The sequence below is a fragment of the Chelonia mydas genome, chromosome 3, assembly GCF_015237465.2.
Source record: "Chelonia mydas isolate rCheMyd1 chromosome 3, rCheMyd1.pri.v2, whole genome shotgun sequence".
Classification (NCBI taxonomy): domain Eukaryota; kingdom Metazoa; phylum Chordata; order Testudines; family Cheloniidae; genus Chelonia; species Chelonia mydas.
The window spans coordinates 31,057,332-31,073,646 of record NC_057851.1 but is presented as its reverse complement, the minus strand read 5'-3'; the positions used below and the strand labels follow the sequence as shown (position 1 = coordinate 31,073,646).

At 43.0% G+C, this 16,315-nt stretch overlaps 1 long non-coding RNA gene across 1 annotated transcript; it reads right to left on the bottom strand.

The window, feature by feature from the left end:
- Window positions 1-1,600: 1,600 nt before the first annotated feature.
- On the bottom strand, window positions 1,601-15,414 carry LOC122464933. Its single transcript, XR_006289378.1, has 4 exons — window positions 14,189-15,414; window positions 12,173-12,316; window positions 11,836-11,936; window positions 1,601-1,794 (listed from the first exon to the last, which is right to left on the bottom strand). It is a non-coding gene; the product is annotated as an uncharacterized LOC122464933 (long non-coding RNA).
- Between the last annotated feature and the right edge of the window lie 901 nt (window positions 15,415-16,315).

Below are 16,315 nucleotides of genomic sequence, written 5' to 3'. Positions count from 1 at the left end.
TGGATAGCAGGACAAGAACAGGACTCCTGATCGTCTCCTTACGTCTAAGGTGTGCCACATCTTTTCAGTCAGATGTTGTGGTCTTAGGCAGAATGAGGGAAGAAAAACCTCTTGAGAAACATGAAAGGAAGAGTTCACCTTAAGAGGCTGGAGTTCTAACCACTACCTTGTCTTCATGGAACATGCAGTAAGGCTCCTGCATAGATAAGGCTGCCAGCTCCAGCCCTTGCCGGTGGATATGATGGCTGTCAGAGAGCAAGCTTTGACGGACAAGTAGAATTCTGACACTGAAGTCAAAGAAATTGCTTGTCAAGGCTCTCAAAGCAAGCAGTAGGTCCCATTTTGGAAAGAGTGGTCTACCCACCTGCCTGGCGAGCCAGACAGTTCTAAGAAACCTGGTTACCTGTGGGTTTTCTGCCTGGGAGACCCTGGGGGAACCTGTCACACATGCCTTATGGTAAATGGGAAATGCCCACAGCTAGCCTTCCTGTGGCAACAAAGGAGCAACTAATACTGACAAGACAGAGTTACATTAATTGGCCAGACAGGTGCTGATGGCCCATTAAGAATAATCCACTCTCCCAATGGCCCTCCCAGAGATTCCTTAGAGGGCATGTGCATGATGGGAGCAGTCTAACTCCTGTGACAGCAAGGAACTTTCTAGCAGCTGGAATAAGGTATAAAAGAGGAACAGTGACATCACCACTTGGCCTCTCTCCTCCCGCATCTCAACACCTGGAAGATTGTTTGGAAGACAAAGACTTTGAAATGGAGAGATTGGTCCCAGGCTGAGAGAGAATTCAGCCTGTATATTAATCACTGTAAACTGCTTGGAACATCCAGTGGGGTGAGAAATCAAACCTTGCTTAGTTTGTTAAAGTTTAGAATTTAGACTGTGATTCTATTTTTATTTCTTATGTAACAAACTTTGACCTCCATGCCTAACACTTATAATCACTTAAAATCTATTTTCTGTAGTTAATAAACCTATTTTAATGTTTTATCCTTACCAGTGAACTTGTCTAAAGTGCTTGGGAAATCTGCTCAGATTACAAAGACTGGTGCATGTCTCCTATCCTTGACGAAGGAGTGAACTAATTAATGAGCTTTCACTGTTCAAGAAAATGTTTTGAGCAGTGTAAGATGTCACTGGGAGCCAAGGCTTGGGGGCTGGGAGAATTGGCTGGAGTCTCCCGGTGTATACTTCATGAGTGACTTAGAGAGCATTCATGCAACTCACCTGGGTGTGTGTCTTCACATGTTGATGGCTGAGTGATCACAGCACCGGGAGGGGGTTGCTGCTTGTCACTAGCATAGCATTGTGAGAGACAGCCGAGGCTGAAGAGTTTAAGGGAACTCAGTGGTTCCACAGCCTAGGTTGTACCCCGGGGGATGTGACATGCAGACTCCACTCCATTCTTCATCTGGTCTCCCATATGCAACATTACCAGCAAGTGAGATCTGATCCAGTATGAAATATCTCATCTTCTGGATATGGGAGTGATAGACAGCATTCCCTCTGAAGAAAAGTTCTTAGGGTTCTACTCCATCTTCTTTGTTGTTCAGAAATGCACAGGGGCAATCAGAGCCATTCTTGACCTCAAAAGGTTCAATTGTATGAAGAAAATTAGATTTTGGGTTGAGACTCTGACCTCTGTGGTGTCATCCCTGTTGCAAATGGACTTCCTGACTTCAGTGGATCTTGCAGATGCTTACTTCCATATTCCCATCTTACTTCCATATTGCCACCACAGATTTCTGAGATTTGTTTGCAGCAGGAAGCACGATCAGTACCTGTAGGATAAATATGAAATTTAAGAATTAAGTTTGGCTAAGAAAATATATATGTGTTGTAAAGAAAGGCCCTGACTAGCAAGTAGAAGGAAGGCCTTGAATATAAGAAGTTCCAAGGCTGGAAGAAATGATGTAGACATCTACTTCAAAGAATAACTAATGAGATAAGGGAAAGTTTCTAAAAAGAAAACCTCTGACTGATAAGGGTGACTGCAGATGATTTTAAATAAGACAAAAACAGAATCAGTCTTAAAATGAGCCAACATGGCTCTGCCCCAACTCACACACCAGCGTTAAAGCCTATGTTAATCCGGGAGCACTGGAAAATGGTTGGGCAGCATGAAGGAGGGGAGGAAAGGCCTTGTGAAGAAAGGCAGTTGTAAATCTTATCTGGATTGAGATTGGAAATAAGGGTGAATTGTCTTGCATTGCTTTTTAGCTGAAGTCAGTCATTGGCAATGACATGACTTGTTTGTTAAAGGGCATAAAAAGTAAACTCTAAAAGGGTTCATTGCTAATACTTGCCTGACCATATTGGAGCCAACCAATATGGGTTTTAAGCACCTCTGGGTTTAATCCATTTGTAAGTATCTTGATCAAATGTTTATAAATATTTGTTACTGTAATGGGTGTAGTAAATTTCTTATTAGTTAGGCTTTTTAAGCGTGTTTAGAGCAATTGTATAAATACCATTTGGCCTTTGGATTTAAAAAAGGAATTTATGGCTAAATTTGTGTTTGGTGGATTCCCCATATCAATATTAATAATTTCAACTATTATTAATAATTCCAACAGTACCTAACACTCCCGTTTGGACTGTTCTCCAACCCCAGGATCTTTACACAGACAATGACGGTGATCATAGCCAGTCTTTCACGACACAGTTTACCCACCTGTACCCCTTCCTAGATGACATCCTGTTCAGAGCTCCATCCCAGGTTGCAAAACACAGAGTCATGACTCAAATGCTGAATCTCCTGCAGGCACATTGCCACATCATCGATGCCAGGAAAAGTTCCTTGATTCCAAGGACCAGAATAACTCACCTGGGAGTAGACACCTCGACAACAAAGATTTACCCATCACTGGAAAGATTTCAAATAATCCAGGATATTATCACTGTGTTCTGGAGCTTAAGGAGGCCTACCATAGGGCTATGTCGTCAACTGCTAGGCCCTGATGCTGTGTATAGGGATCACATGTAAGTCATCTTCAAGTCTTCATCCTAAGGATGTGGGATCACTCCCTGGAATGCATGAAAGATCAAGTGTGGGCCCTGATGCAGGTACTCAGCTCCCTAAAATGGTGGTCAGCCCAAGGCAACATCTGCAGAGGCATGTCCATAGACCTTCCAGACCCCCGAGTTCTCACAACTGGGGAGCACATTTGGGATCTGAATGGATCAAGGCCTCTGGAGCACAGAAGAAAGAGCTCACAACATATAACTTCGAGAGCTGAAAGACCTGTCTAGAAGGGGAGCCATTTCCTGGTTCAGTCAGACAACATGACTACAGTTGCATGTGTGAACAACCTAGAGGGAATGAGGATCCCAGCACTTCATGTGGAAGCAATGGAAATAATGATGTGGACAGAGCAGTTTCTCCTTTCTCTCAGAGTGATCCACTTAAAAGGGGACTTGAACCAAAAAGTGGACTGGCTCAGCGGGCACACAGTCAACAACTCTGAGTGGTGCCTGAATCAGGAGGATTTTGATTTAATTGTGTAGACATTCAGTCTCCCTTCGGCCAGCCTGTCATGAATCATATGAATGAAGAGACCAAAATACTTCACCAGGGAGACATACCCAAATCTGATCTGGGGACAGATGCCTTATCACAAAGACGGCCACAGGATCTCCTCTGTGTCTTTCCTTTCCTATGGAAGGTGGTCCAGAAAATACACTGAGAGAAGGCCACAGTAACACTGATAACTTTCCACTGGCCAAGGAGACCTTGATTTTCAGAGCTGGTAAAACTGAAATTGAAGCCTCTGCTTCAGTTTCCATGGAGACTGTACAATTCCTCACAAGGTCCTTTTCTCCATCAGGACCCAAACTGGCTTCAAGTAACAGCCTGTCTGTTGAGAAGGAAGTACTAGTATTTCTGGCTTGTTCTCCAAAGTCATCAGGACTTTATTTTCATAGAGGAGAGTATCAACAGTAAAAGTGTATCCCTCTATTTGGGCCAGAGTCAGCAGCTGGTGCCAAGAGTATGGTGTTGATCCTAGAAAGCCAGGAATTTCAACCATTTTGGATTTTTCCAAGATGGCATCAACAAAGGTCTTCTGCCCAGCACCATCGTGTGTCAGGTGTCTGCTCTTCATAATACTCTGTTTGCAGCATCTGTGAGCTCTCTGATCCACCAGCCTGGGCTCCCTCTGACACTGGGCTGCTGTGACAAGTTGCAAAACCCTCCAAGCTTGCACTTTCACCAGCATTCACACAGGTAGGAACACACACAGCTGCAGGCACATGCAGGCTCTCTAACCGCCAGCCTCCCAGCCTAGGACCCCAGAGCAGTACCATCCTGGACTGGCCAAATCTGGCCAGTAAATGGATTTAACACCTGGTCCACCTCTCCCTCAATGTGAAGAGGACCATGCACACTTGTGGTAACCAAGCTGAGATTTTCCCCAGACACCTTAGTCAAATGCACACTGGTTTGGATTAAAACAAATTTATTTTATTAACTACAAAAGGATAGATTTTAAGTGATTACAAGTGATAAACAGATCAAAGCAGATTACCTAGAAAACAAACAAAACCGCAGACTGAGCTCAACACGCTAGATAGGTAGGATATGAATTAGCAAATTCTCACCCTGAGTGATAAACAGACTGGAAGATTCTTAAAACACAAGCTGCCTTGGGTTTCCCAGGTTTTCATACACAGGCTAGAAATCCCTTACCTGAGGAACAAAGACTGAACTGGGGGAAGTGATGGTCCCAGGCTGTTTCCAGGTGTGTTTCCAGAGTGAGGTCCCTACATGATGTCATTTCCTCTCTTTTATATCTTCTTCCCACTTGCTGGAAAGCTCTTTTGCTGTGACCTGGGTCAAGCAGTTCCCATTGTGTAGTGCTACCTCTGAGAGGTTTCTATGGTACACAGTTCCGGGGGTAATCCTTGTGCTTATGTGCGTTTCCTCATTAAGCCATTAACGTTGTTTGGCCTTTTTACTGTTGTGCCAGAAAGGCTGCTTGTGGGTGTTTTCAACCTCACAACATGTTTCAGTAACACATACATCGCCAAACTTCATAACTTCACATACAAAATAGCACATACAATTCAATGAGATCTTAATGTCCAGTAGATCAAGACTTTTAGAATGATAACTCACAAGGCATACTTTGTACAAAACATATCCCTAATTACATGACTATGATGAATATTGGGGTGCCAGGGTGTCACAGCATGCATTGTACAAAACATATCAATCATATCACAGTGGTGAATGTGGGGGTTCCAGGATGCTATTTTGAGGTACAGTGTCACACCACAGCTCAACGAATTATCCCTGGCTCACTATCTCCCTTACCTCATTTGTTCATGATTGATGCAAACCATTCCTCCAGGAAATGGGAAATTCTGCCTCCTAGCTTTAGTTCTGGGTGGAAGCTTCTGTGGTCTTTGCCATAAAGTGGATTGCAGTGGGAAGGGGGAAGACAGCTCCCCAGGGAGCTGAACCTGAACCTCACCTCCTCTGGAGAATCTGTTGTCCCTTTGCTGGTATCTCTATGAGGACAAGGGCTGAAAGGAGCACCTCTGTCTGAAGGCAGGTCTGTATTCCCTCCTCAGAGCACTTAGTGATGATGGGAGGGAGTGCTTAGATTTTGCTGCGTTGTCAGCCACCACCTTGTCTAGTTTTTCTCCAAAAAGGAGGGAACCTGTAAACTATGATTCTTTTCCCAGTGCACTCAGGACTGACTTTAACATGGGGATGGCAGGATTTGTGGCCCTACAAGTCTCCCCAGTTTGGTCTCCCAGGAGTACCTTGGGACCTCCCCCTGAGCCGGCTGGCTAGAGCCTTCCTTGTCTTTGCTACTCTGCTCTGTGCTTCTCTGACTCTACTCTGCTCTGTGCTTCCTGTTCCATTTTTCCCATGGTGGAATCACAGCTGTTTTGGACCCCACATAGCCCTGAGACGTAACAGAGTTAGGTTTGCCTGGATGGGTGAAAACTGGGCACAACTTGCTGTCTGCTGAGCCCAGGAAGGCTGCCTCACAAATGGAGCACTGCTTGGATTTGACCTCTTGCTTTCTTGACTGCTCTGCCCTGCCTATAGAGGGGCAGAAGCGCCGGCAGGGAGTTGCTGGGTAGATAAAATCACCAAGCTGCTTAAGACCACGCCAGGGCAGCGGAAAGAAGCCTGCAACAAAAAAGTTATTTACCACAGCCTGAAAGAAAAAGAAAAAAAATACACAAGGGAAGAAATAAAAGGCGCAGAAGCAGTGTAACCACCAACTGACCCGCTGCCGCAGAGGCAAAGAATCTGGTGGCAAGCAGGAGCAAAGATAGCCAGGGTCCGGAGAACCAATCCTGTGATCCACTTCTGTGAGCTGCAGAGTGGAGGGGAGCAGCCAGACATCTCCAGCATTGTGGGAGATGCTGGGCTGTAGATTGTATAATGCTATCTATTTCATTGTGTCATTTAAGCTAGAAGCATCTGGCCTCTTTCTGTCCTCCCCCACTTTTTTAAAAATGTGTTTACTGAGGTCTAGATGTCCTTGGTTAAGTAATGTTATATGACCGACAAATCAAATAGGCAATTGATCAGCTAAGTGTTAAAATATTTACTACCTGTATACACAGAAGTATCCTTGTGCAATGTGTGTAGTTAAGTGGGAGTGGCATGCAATACAGGTGATGCCATCCAGTATAGTTAACCATCCAGAAAAGATAGACTCCAAATGAAATGAACCAGCCTCACTTCTGGTTATCTTTACTGTGTGACTGCAGGATAAGCCAATTTGTGCCTGCAAACCAACTCTAATTGCCTCCTCTTTTAGGTCTTCAAAAAGCCAGACTATCAGGGGCAACAGGAGGGAAGAGTATTGTAGATCAGATACATTCTTCTGATTTTTCTCTCTCCATTCAAGAGGAGCTTTGCCTAGTTGATGTCAGTGGCAGTATTGCCTAAATAGAGACAAGAGGATCTGGGCTGAAATTGGCCTAAGTGATAATTAATTTTTAGCAGGCAAAGCTTATGCAGGACATTAAAGAAGCACACAGGTCATGCCTCACCAAGGATTTTGATTCCATGCAGAATAATTCATTATTTATATAGTGTCCCATCCTACACATACACCCATTGAAGTCAAAAGCAAAATTCCCATTTATTTAGTAGAGAATGCAATTGGGTTGCAGATTTGCACAATGCTTTACAAGCATCTACAAAGACAAGGACCTCTCAGCATAAGATATAAAAGGGATCTGTGAAAAGATTAGGCTGAAGCTCTGGGGCAAACAGTGCCAGGCCAAGCAGGGGTTTAAATGAAGAAAGGGGAATGGCTTGGCACATAAGAAGGTGACTACTCCTAGTATAAGAGTCTGCATGAAAAAGTACCACAAGGAGCTTCTGTGCCAACCACAGTCGGCTTACTTTGTGCTCACCCTGTCAGGGACATTCCTTGGTGGTTCAGGGAGGAAGGGCATGTCAATGTATTCCCAGAGAGTCCCTGTGACCAAGTTATCGCCTGGCTATGCAGGGCTCATAAACCAGTCCCTGATAGCACCAGTATTGAATGCATGCAAGCCGCCTCTCCTTTGTCCTTGCGCCAATCTCAGAACCGGCACAGATATGCTCCAAAGTCTGGATTTTGGATAGGAGACAGCTCTAAGGTGGGAGAGAACCGGGCAATGCCTACAGCATCACTGAGAATAGCAGGAAACAAGGATTTAGGTTCTGAAGATAAGCTACTGGGATCACACACTCTCTTGAGTCCATTTTTTCAGACATTTATATATGAAATGTCCATCTCTGTAGTCTTTAAAACAGTGATGCCTTCTGCAAGCTGTCATTTAGAAGGGCCAAAATCCCTATTTTTGTAATTACATAAGCTTGACGACAGAGGCACTAATCTTTGTTCTACTTATTTCTCTAGTAGAATATTATTTTGGAAAGATTTCATCTCTCTTTTGTCGGGATTTCACCAGAGCCAATTAGTGCAATACTTGTTATAATTCATTTAGTGGGAAAAACTAATTCAACACATGTCACTTAAAAACTATGCAACATAACATGAAATTAAATGACCTCTTTTCTGGCACACAGCAGTACTGAGTTAGAGTCTCGCTGAATCTAAACCTTATTTGTACTGAATGCCACTTAGGCTGGTATTATTGCTTTAATGTGCATAGATAGTGTTCAGTCTATGAGCAACTGTGGGTTTTTATCATTTGCAACCCTAACTGCATGTACTGATGCAGCTGGGGCTGGGAAAAAGCTGTAACAAATGTATGAAACCAGCTGGTTTTATTTGGTTTCTTAAATGCAGTTGCAGGAGCTACTGTATGGGGCAGAAAATATTTTTATTCATATTTTCAATAACACTGAGGTCTAAAGATAAATAACCATTGGTTTGAGGCAACAGATTAATTTAATTTTGCAAATGCGACCAAACAAAAGTGGAAGCTTTGGCCAAATTTTTCAAAAGTGGCCTCCAGTTCTGGGGTACCTCAGTGTCTGTGTGCCCAACCTAACACTTAAATCTTGGGCCTAGATTACTTCTAGCTGTCCATCTGGATTCTCATACCACATCCATAAGAGTGGTAGCTGAATGTGCCAATCACCGTAGTATTTAAGAAAACAGATTCCTAATGCCGAGTTAATATTAACAGGTGTGCTGGATTGTATCAGAGAGCAGCACGCTGCAACATGCTCTGCCAAAGATTGCACAGACCTAGTGTATATCAAGTTTCTTGATATCTAAAATCCCAGTTTCAGAACTCAGGCTAGATAAACAAGAGTTAAATTTCCATCCTTTCCCCAAGGTTGCTCAACAGCTTTGAACATCATATGGCTGCTGTGGATCACTAAGTTTCTGTCCCTTGGAACTTTTACACACATTCAGCCATTCCCCTCTCTCATCAGGGGACTCCTCCAGAAGAGGCACAGAACTCCTAGACAAAGACATGACTGATTCTCAGATCTGTTAAAAGGAAGGGTCTGTCACTACAGCACATGCAGTATTTCAAAATTTCCAACTGAGACACTTCTCTTGAGGTCTAAAAAAAACAAAAGGCATTTTGTAATGGACCACTTTGAAATCAAATTAGTAATGTTTCAAGGCGTGACCCGTAAAAAGGCTGCTGTCCAGAATACACGTGTTTGACAGATACATCTTCCACCTAACTGGCTTCCTCAAGAATACAAATGGAATCAAGCTGTGTGAACAGGGCTTCCAAAAGACAGACATGTGATATCAGGATACATGGCAAATCGCTCTGTCTCAATGGATAGAAAGGAAATAATGCCAGATATAGTGCACTGTATGGGTCATACCTAACTGCAGCTGATGGGCCAGATGCTGATATTTCATTGGGCCTCCCTGCAGAGGTAGATGCTATTCAGTATGCATAAAGGCCGACACAATCTAGTGCTAAGTAAATCGTATTAGATTGTGTCAAATCTTGAAGCACTTATTAAAGACCTGAGCGCCTTTTCACACACATCTGTACACTGTTAAATGCTGGAAGTTATCGTGGGGAATGCATTTACATCCTCAATGTCAGCACAGGTGTCTTGATGGGGCTGAGAGGCTAGAGACATTAGACACTAACTTATTTTTAAATAACTGACTAGTTATTTGTTACTGGCAGGATATAGCATGGTGGCCAGATGCTATAACATGCGAGCTGTACATTTGCTTTCAAAATGGCTTATAAAAAGCTCTGCAGACATGGCCCCATGTGCTGCTGATTCAGAGACAAGGGGGTTTAATGCTGAAAAAGAACTATTTTAAATGTTATGAGAGGGAGATACAGACATGCTTTTAAGCTTGCCAGGATATATTTGTGTACCTTTCAAAAAGCTGATTAAATCTTCCACCCTTCTGCTACGTACACGGCTCCCCTCAACAGATCAGCAGCAATGCTGTGGAGGCTGGCCATCTACCTGGACCTCTGATGAGCTGCATACAGAAGTTGGCCTCTCCAACCACTGTAGAACCCTGGGTGTCCGCAGACCTGGCAAAAAATCCCACCCCTACTTTCAGCTGTCCTGCAATTGGAGAAGGGGGACACAACTGGAGAAAGGACTGCATGTGCTACTGGAGAAAGCACATGCTCCTGCTGCAGGGACAGCAAAACCAAACAGAGCCTGAGCTGAGGATTGGGAGGACAGGTCCAAGAAGCAGTCTGAGTGTATGGCCCTATGAGCCTGTATCACACGCAAGAATTAGCTGCTGCAGAAAAGGAAGGAGATACCTTAGTCTAGAGGAACCAGCTGGAAGGACATCAAGATGGTTTGTGACTGATGAAGATAGAGCTCCTTTTAGACATATTGGATTTCTATCATGCTCCCATTGACCGTTGTCTTCAATTATGATGAACTTTGGTTCATGCTAATAAAGGTGTTGGAACTGATGTGTGCCGTGGAGTGTTTCCTGGGTGAATTCCTTCACCCCCAAAGGTTGTAAGAATTTGACACCACCTAGCACAGAGGGGCACCCTCACCAGACCTGCCAAAGACTGTTCAGGATTCTACACCATAGCAAAGATCTGGTCGCTGTTTAAGTAGTTAAAGCAAAAAAACTTTTTCATAAGCTCAGACTGTCAACCACTGTATAATTTATTGGTTATACAAATGAGGTTATATCTCATCATCCTTAGAGGCAGTTCAACAATTTACTTGATTACTTGAAAACCCCCAAAGATCATTGGTTGATGTCATTGGTGATTTTCATGTTGATTTTCCAGTAAGGTATTTTTAGATTTGATAGCCGTAGGGAATGAAATCCACAAGGAATAGGCATAGCATGACCAGCTGCAGAGCAAGCTTCTCCCCACCACCAACCATGCCTTACATCTGACCTGGAGGAACAAACCTGCACAGGCAGTTGGTTTATTCTCCATTCTCATGCAATTCCCTCTGTTTAGACTGCCAAGAAGGATACCAGTTAGTGCCATTTGTTATCCTGGCTTTTGTGTTATCAGAATCTGTCCACTAGAACTGTACTGAGAAAACCAAGTCATTTCACCTAGGCCATCAACAACTGTGACATACTGTCAACCTGAGCTGAATTTGAACCAATAACCTAAAGGAGAAAACCAATTGTAGGATACAGAGCTTAACTCTTGGAGAGGCTTAAAATATTCTCCATTATTCCCTTGACAACTATAAAGATAAATATGTACTTATTCAAGTTTTATTTTTGCAGGTAACAAGCTCATCAGTGTAGAAATTAAGGGTCTAATTGGCTTCTACCTGTAGGTATGGAAGACATGAAAGTAGCATACACCTGCTGCAATGAGCCAAAAATTTGCTGAGAGTTGATTCTACAGTGCATCATAACAGCATTCTTCAACTCTTGCAGAAGCTTTTCCATGTGAATGCCATGTATTTTGGACACTTGGGCTTTTGGGGTTGTGAACTGGCGTGAAAGAGCCTGGTGTGGGAATAGCTGTTCTGGGCAGCATGATCCCCTGACAAACCTGCAGGGAAATTCATGCAGGAATTACTAGTGATCCTCTCAGGATTTACTCCCCACAGGATTCTACTTTACACTATGTTGGAGGCATAGATCCTCACTGGCCATGATTAGAGCTGCACAGAGACAAAAAGTTTGGCCCCTTTGCATGAGGCCTCAGCCCTCTACAAATTCACCAAGATCTCTGGGATTTACCATAGATGGGAGGACATCCACAATTTACAAAAGATGAAGATCTGGCCCCCTATTCTTATGATTTGTCTGTATTTTCTCATCCACTACTAACATGAGGGGTCTGATGTATATAGCTAGGAACATGTTATGTCTTTTTTCTGTGCACTGCCCCTTTAAATTCCTAGAAGTTGATGGTGAACCTGTTTAACAGGTGAGACCTACCTTGGCAGCAATGTCAAAGTGTTTACTGGTTTCAGGATGGCCAGAGACCAGTTGAGAGATTCGTCTCCCTACTTGCATCTATCATCAGGGTTTAAGATTGCCTGAAATAAAAACCAACAAGGGAGCGTAGGAGTAAAACGCAAGTATGTTTATTAGATCAACAACAGTCAAACAAGATAAGTAAACAGGATATGCTATAAAGGAATCCCAACACCGGTAAGCAAGGTACATAGGTAAAGGTGGCATTATAACTATACTGACTGTGACCAAAAAGGGTTTACTCCCTTCCCAAGACAGGTCCCAGGTAAAGGGTTTGGAGGACTTAAAAGGTCTCTACCATTTCTTGCAGCTTGCTTCTGGAACCTCACGATGCAGATTGAATCCAGAACCGACCAGGTGACTCAGCAGAGTGAGGAGTGGACCTCAGACAACAGGTAGGTAGTAACTCTGCTTGATGCTGGTAATTCTTCTTTCTCCTTCCCTGCAGCGTCATTGGTACAAGTAAGATCCAGGTGAGAGGGTGGGAGCTAGAAGCTCATCCTTGAGTGCAATTGTGTTAAACCCTCCCATGACTCCAAGGCACGATGCTCTGGCCTAAAACTCCTGAGTAGAACTGCTGTGGTCCAGCACTCTGCCACTCAGATGGGCAGCCCAGTCCTTCTGATGTGCTAGCCCTTTTATGCCCTGCTGTTACTGAGCAGATTACATGCCAGATGATTACTTGGTTCCCTGCCTTTTCAGTAGAAAGATGGAGGGGAATTTTATGGGTTAGTTGTTATGGCTCACCACTGATCACATCCAACCAGAAGATTTATAGGTTCTTGTCCAATTCAGACTGCAGGGTCCAAGAACTCAGAGTGTTCTATATCGGGAGAGGACTCTCGAGGTACTTGACAAAAACACTTACACTGAGGACAATACCAAATTGATAAAAACTTTATTGAGATTAACTAAAGAATAATAAATGCTATGAAACTTATAACTGAAAAACAGTAAAAGAATTCCAAAACTCCTGGTGGTAACCTTCCTATTATAAGTACCTTAACTTAACATACTCACACCCTTCCTTGAGGATCCGATAACAGGAGGTGAAGGATCAGTCTTACTCCTGGCATGCCCGATAACACAATAGTGTTGGCTTCCCAAATAGTTAGGAATGTTGAGTAGTTATACTATACTACACAAGCTGAGCTGATAGCGTGACAGAAGATAGAATGATAGGTAGATAAAAAGATAGTCTATAGAATATAGGAGAACAAAGAAAAGAAAGAGCTAAAGCTTTCTTCCTTACAAGGTATTTTATAGGATTCTGACACTATGTAATTCAGGTCCAACCTACTATACCCAAATCTTATTTCCATACACATACATTTCTTAGGGTATCCTTATCCTATAGGTTAGTGGATTATGACACTTACTCTCTATATATTACTAAGGATTATCTCACTCCAAAAACTGCCAACCGGGGCTCTCTTGGTTACTTCCAGGTTTGTGGTATACCCTGCGGTTACCAACTGGTTGCAGACGCTGGATAAACCTGTTCAGTGTTGTGTATAGTTCCTCCCTTTGGTTCCCAAAGTTCAGGGACCATTCCTATCTACGCCAAAGATTACCAGGTTTTATGCTGACTTACTCTTAACTGATTATACTTTTAGCTATTTAGCGGATCTTACTGGATACAGGCCAGTAGGCTTCTTGCATTACAGCAAAACTTATTCTATGTATAATTATTAGGAAACACATATCATATGCCTCAACACATCCTAAATTCATAAGAATTAATAAGATAAAATATAAGAATAAAATGGATTAATTCAGAAAGAGAAACATATTATTTGATATGGCTGGCTGGATTAGTAGGGTATAATAGCTAGCAAAGTAATCCTATGGGCTACAACTATACCCGAGGAGGGGGAAGAAAGGCAGCCAAGACGGATTCCTAGTGGCTGTTGCCAGAATTTCAAGATGGCATGAGGGTATTAATACCAAAACAGAAATTTCCCCCCTATAGTCCCCTCCTTGTCGGCAAGGATTCCCTTTTAAACACCGGGATCTCATGCTGACACACCTCGCTGACACCCAGGTAGGGTGGCACACCTGGATTTCTTGTCTACCTTCCTGAAATTGTTGCGAGCCCACCTGTAATTCGACAAACGCAAAACAAACATAACAAATCGCAATGAAAACAAGATTGTAAAAGGATGTACCAATAAATGCCAGGATTCAGCAACCTTGGTGGGGTCAGCAAACAGAGATTTCCACCAATTACTTATAGCCGCTGTCCTCTGCACTCTTTTGAGGACTGCTTCTATTTGTTCTGATAAGTGGTGAACAGTGAGCATAGCTGATTTACCTCATTCTACCACCTCATCGACATGCCTGGTGAGGTCTTGGTGCTCCATCAGTTGGCTGATGAGCAAGATGTTTAGTCCCAGACTCACTGGCTTGACATGATCATACAAACAGTATGCAGTTCGAATGGCTCTAGATGTCATCCTTTCCGACTGAAACCGAACATCTCATCCCTCTATGGTTAAGACAAAACATAAACACAAGTTAGGGTGGATGTCATTATTTATTTATAATAAATGGTTTGCAAGAACTCCAGAGACATACACAATAATCATTAATGACCGCTATCTGGGAATGAGAAACAGGTTGAGGCTGCAATTCATAATGGCATTTGCCTTCATTGATATTTAAGCAAATGTGCACACCTAAGAATACCCTACATCTACAAACGTAACTGGTGTTGCATATCTGACTTTAGAATGAGAAGTCTGACACTGAATGTCCTGCTCTATTAAATTGGTTACACGGAGCTTCTAAAAAAAAACAAAAAAAAACAAGATTACATGTTAAAACAAGTTTTGAAGCCTGGAGCCAGCCATTGACTCCACATCAGGACATATAAAAAAGTAATGCTAGCAGTACATTATCCATAACAATCAGATCTGGAACACCAACTTTCAAATAATTGAATAGAACAAAAAGTAGAAATACTGCTGGTGGAAATACAATGTAGACCTTTACTTTCCCCATGCTCCTCCCATCCCTGTAAGTATTCTTCCTGATCTTGAAGTCATTACTGAAGCAAAACTCCTTTTGAAGTCCAGGAGAACTTTGCCTGAGTTAGTGCTGCAGAGTTAAGCCTTGCCCATTAGTGTATTACTTTTGTTATGAAGCAGTATTTCCCTAGAGAATGACAGCTCTCTTGAATCAAGACAGCATGACATCTTCACAGCTTTGAACTCTCCCAGTTCATCCAGTACCCATATTGGCCCACCACCCAATTTGCTCCTTGTGTTTTGGAAAATGTGTCACTTGCCCGCCCCCTCACAATTTCAGCTCTGTCCCCAAGAGTTTACAACCTAGAGAAGGCAGACACACAGAGCATGCCCTTGAACAATTATATTTGTCTGTCTAGGACACTAGGGATTGTAAAAAACAGCATATTGCAACTAGGGGTAAGTAAAGCTTTTCTTACCAAAGTTCTTACTGCCAGGCCCTTGACCACCTTAGCCATACAGCCTACCAAAGCCCTAGCTCACTGGCTTGGGTTATAAACCCACCAGCACTCTAACCTCATAGACAGAGTTAGAATAGCCCCAGCTGCACTGTCAAGGGTATAATATAGCATTAGATATAGCAAACATCACACAAGTTTCAATAAGTTACACAACCAACTGCAACCACCCTGGAGAAGAGAACAAAGGCAAGAGGGGCCCCAGCACCATTCAAAATTCCCTTCTGATGGGGTTTTTTGTCTCACCCTGCCATTAGCATCTTAGGGCAACCAAAGGATAGTCAGCCAGAAAGCTTGGCCATAATTGGCTGGCAGGGTATGAAGCCTTACAGGTCTGCCCACCACTCTGAACTGAGGGTAAGCCACTCAGGATGGATAACCAGGGTGTCCAACATTTTTTAATAGGTAACCTGCCCACACTCAATTATTCACCTAGATCAAACACAAAGCTCAGTTTCAAAATCCATTCTCAGAAACCCGTGAACAGCAAGGCGGTGCATTCAGATTTTCACAAAAGAGGAAAGAAACATGGCTCGAAGAGATAATCCAGCAACACGGACAGTGATTTTTTTAGTTTTTATCTCCCATTGCCTCACCGAATAGCAATAAGACCATTTTGCTGGTACTATTTTTAACCTTATCATGCTCTACTCCACACTGATAAGGCCTCAACTGTAGTATTGTGTCCAGTTCTGGGCACCGTATTTCTCCAATTTGTCCACATCTTTCCTGAAAGTCCAGAGGATAGCAACAAAATTTATTAAAGGTTTAGAAAATATGACCTATGAGGAAAAATTGAAAAAATGGGGTTTGTTTAGCCTGCAGAAGAGAAGACTGATGGGAGACATGGTAACAGTTTTCAAGTACACAAGGAAGAGGGAGAAAAATTGTTCTCATTAACCATTGAGGATAGGACAAAGAGCAATGGGCTTAAATTGCAGCAAAGATGTTTAG